Genomic DNA, 2,331 nt, shown 5'->3' on the forward strand with positions numbered 1-2,331 from the left:
GGGTAGTCCATTTGGGTTAAAAATGGATGTTTAAATCCATTAAGGGCATTTTGGTCAACCATGATTGACTTGGTCAACTAGGTCAAACCAAAGAGTAATTTTGGGTTCAATGTGTTCCTAAAGTCATTTAGGATCCATTGGAATGAAATTTGGAGTTTAATATGGGTTGTACATGTTGAAACTTGGGGAAAAGACCAAAAATATCCTTAGAGGGTATTTTGGTCATTCTGACCCCTAGTCAAACCTGGGTAAAATTGGGTCTAAGAAAGTGTTGATTGCTGGTCAATATGTCATGGGGGAGGCCATGGACATGTTCAAGTGGTTTGGGGTAGGTCCCAAGGTCAAATTCCACTATGTAATAAGTCTAGTGGCATAGGTCATAAATATCTGAATGTTTTACAACCATTGGAATTAAGTTTAGTTTTTGGGCTTAGAAACATCAAATTGAGCTCAAACTTGGAGGGTTGACCCCAGAGATATGTCTTATCAACTTGTAATTGATAGACTCTGAATCGAGGGTCAGTTAATTGGGTTTTGAAGTATTTGAAGAAGCACTAGATAAGGCTTTCAAGACCTAAGCCCTTGGCCTTGGATTTTGTTCTAGGTGTCCTAAGATCTAGATTGATCATAGTGTCTGGAAACTAAAAGGATCCTATGATCTAGGAAGTCCAGGGCTCTAGAGTTTAGAAAAAGGTTAAAGTGACCTCATCCAAAAATGAGGTCAACAATGTGTAGGCCATTGAAGTGGGGAGGTCATGATTTACATTCCTATTCATCCAAAGTTGGGCCTTTGAGGGCTAAACTTGTTTGGAAATATGTACAAGATAAAGTCTCAATGCTGCATAAGGTTCTTTTTCTGAAATATGGTTCTGAGTGGTGATGGAACTTTGAAGAAGGCTAGCTCAATTGCTTGGAAATTAATTACCGATGGTGGAAATTCTCTCAAGTCAATAGTTAGATGGAGCATTGCTAATGGTGAGTCTATTGATGTCCTTAAGGACACTTGGGTTATGGATAAAAGTATAAATAGGCGGCCTACATTTGTGTTTTTACTATAAAATAATGAAGTGATGGTGGATCAGTTCATTACAGATGGCTGGTGGAATATAGGTGAACTCAGCAAATTCTTCAGAAAGGAACTGGTAGACCTGATATGTCAAATATAGATTTTACAAGGTTTAGGTGAAGATATGATGGAGCTTATCTTTCAAAAATATGGAAAGTCTATTTCTGCATTGGCATTTGAAGCATCGATTCATGATAATTCTGGTTATCAAATATGGGAATGGATTGAAAAGGCTAAGCTTATTCCACTGGTGGAGGATTTTCAACAATGCTATTCCTACATATCAATTCTTACCATATAGAAGATTGCTAGGGAGAAATTGTTGTTTAAGAAGCTGTAATGAGATTGAAGACATTGAACATGTTGCAACCAAATGTAAGAAGCTGAAGGAAGTATTTAAACATTTAAATAGATGGGGCTTTGGTATTCCATCCTTTGAATCTTTTGAAGATTGTTGTAAGTGGATGGCTTTATAGAATATTTTGTTAGTTAAGTTGTATTGCAATGCTGTTTATTTTTCATTCAAGGATAAGAACAAGCTGATTCACGAAGGCAAAGAGGAAAGCTCAATGGTGATTGCTGCTAATACCGTGAGCTATGCTGCAGTTTCTGCATCTAAGGATAGTTTTAACTTGGGCCACTAGGGTGTTAATCAGCCAATTAGGCTGTTGGATAATCATTGGCACGCTCCTCCACCCGATTGGATCAAAGTTAATGTTGATGCATCGTTATTACTGTCGTATAAAGCTGGAATTGGTGGTTTTTCAGAGACTACAAAGGTAGATTTCTTCTAGTGTTTGGACATGCATGTGTACATTGGGATGTTTCTTGATTGGAACTTTTAGCCATTCACTCTCAAGGATGTTATAAAAGATTGGATGTTCAATTATAAGGGTCTAATCATTGAAGGGGATAATGCTAACATCATTAAGTTTTATCAAGATACAATTAGGAGAGGTGGTCAGGGAATAGAAGATCTTATTTTTGTCATGGATTTCAAATATGCGATTTTCAATTGTATAGATATGAATTATAATAATTTAATAGATTTATGTGCCAACTATGTTTTTTTTTTCTTTGGGAAGGTATTAGTATAAATAAAGTTTCACCTTATTTTATTAATTTGTTAAAAGAGGAATCAAATGTTAATAGCTTGTAGTTTATATATATATTTTTTTAGTGGTTAATGCAATTTGATTGTATCTTAAAAAAAAAGGACAAAATAAGAAATCATATTCATTGGAGTCCGATGTTGGAGTCCGGAC

The sequence above is a fragment of the Dendrobium catenatum genome, unplaced genomic scaffold (genome assembly GCF_001605985.2).
Source record: "Dendrobium catenatum unplaced genomic scaffold, ASM160598v2 fragScaff_scaffold_361, whole genome shotgun sequence".
Taxonomy (NCBI): domain Eukaryota; kingdom Viridiplantae; phylum Streptophyta; class Magnoliopsida; order Asparagales; family Orchidaceae; genus Dendrobium; species Dendrobium catenatum.